Here is a 1,980-nt window from a genome sequence, read left to right as displayed (position 1 = left end):
TAAGAAATTCATTCTCTGTTGTGGCCTATTAATTAAAACATAATTTCTACTCTAATAAAATCAATAGACATGCCATTTTTTTTCTGTTTCCTTTTTTTTTTCTAGGATGTTGATGTACAGAGAAAGTCAGTGTTTGAATTATTGCTCAATTTAAATGCAACCAAACATATGTCGTTCGTTACCATCCAACAGTGGACCTTTCTTGAAGATCTAATTCAAAACTTTTGAGGTGACTTGCTGCATCTGGTCATTTTGAAGAAACAAAAATGAAATACAAAATTTTATTTTAAGGTCTTTTTTCATAATATAACTTCAAATATGCAAAAAAAAAAAATATATATATATATATATTTATAGGCCTAGGCATCAGAGATCACAATATGCATAGTAAAAAAAAGAAAAGAATGACGAACATCATCAGTTATCAAAAATTGAATTGCTTGAGGAAAGACCATTTAAATCTACAATGGGGTAAAAAATACAGACCGTCCGGCAGCAACAGTTCAAAAGCAGAGGCGAGAATATCCTCTTATCATTCATAATATATATTTTTTTACTTTCTATGCTTGGTTATGCAGTCCCTAACAATTTACTTGCCATTGTTATGTGTCATTGCACACACACATACCTATATTACTAACAGACCAATGTCGCTCTACACTGGCCGAGTGGGGACTCTCGGAACGATCTCTATCTATACAAGAGGGGACTTGGCTGCAATGGAGCTGTGTGTGTGTGTGTGTGTGTGTGTGTGAACAGTGAAGTGAACTGGCAGTGAAGTCTGCCTTCATTATTTAACTACATATATATAGTAAATTATATATTATGCCTATTTTCATTCATAATATAATTTTTCTTATTTAACGCTTATTTTCTCTCTTCATAGATACTTTCTATGCTTGGTTATGCAGTCCCTTTAGGGTTTATAGGATTAATCAAACAGAAATAGCTCTTTAAGGTAACGATTTCAGGTCATATAGTGACCTATATTTAGTATAGCGTAAAGCATACTTTATACAGTGAATAATGATTTTATTAATCAAAATGAACTTCGCGTCCCCAGTTGGATGGTAAAGAACGATACGTGTTTGGCTGCTTTGTACATTTCTTGCCATCACAAACACACTGTAAAGATTTTGGAGGTCAATCTCAAAATGTTATGTCGACTTGCTGCACTGAACATTTTTAGTTGGTTCAGTTGAAATATATGAAGTAGGGATGTTTATTTGACATTTTGTTTTCTGACTGAAAGCTGATGGTTGTTAACCAGTCATCATCAGTTAACTGACATGATTTGAAGGTTAGATTAGAATTAAATGGACTTAGAATAGAATAGTCTGTGACCGATTCAAATACCTAAAAAATGTAGATTTACATGTGCAAATAGCAGCATAAACAACAGAACATGAGGATTCACACATCAAGCACCCGCAGTGCTTCTGTGAACACAGTAAACCAGAATAAAAGTGTATATATAACTGTATATATAATAAATAGGCCAACTTAAATGAACAATTAACAAAACTAAAGTGCAATAAATAATACACGCTTTAGGGTCTGTTTACACGACATCATTTTCAACTGAAAACTGAAAACGTTTTGGCCGTTCATTTCAACGAAAATGCCATTTTGGGGGCCTGACAATGCAAGCTTTTGAAAACGAGTTTTTGTGAGCTCATCTAAAGTGAGGACTAGTTATGCCTTGTAAAGCATTTATAAAGGAGATTTAAAGGCTGTTAATATTTCTATGTTCTCTATCACTGTGTGTGTTTGTTCCCTTTTTCTGTTTAGAAGATAACTGAGTCTTTAAATCTCCTTTATAAATTATTTACAAAGCATAACTAGTCCTCACTTTAGATGAGCTCGCAAAATAGTGAACTGACCACTACTAAATGCTTTATAACTCCCTGAATCTACTATATTTACTCACACTTTCTAAGTGATCTTATTAATCACTGTAAACACCTAAATAACTGGTTT

The sequence above is a fragment of the Leuciscus leuciscus genome (genome assembly GCF_965113295.1).
Source record: "Leuciscus leuciscus genome assembly, chromosome: 15".
Taxonomy (NCBI): Eukaryota; Metazoa; Chordata; class Actinopteri; order Cypriniformes; family Leuciscidae; genus Leuciscus; species Leuciscus leuciscus.
The sequence above is the reverse complement of the archived record's forward strand: the minus strand, read 5'-3'. Positions refer to the sequence as shown.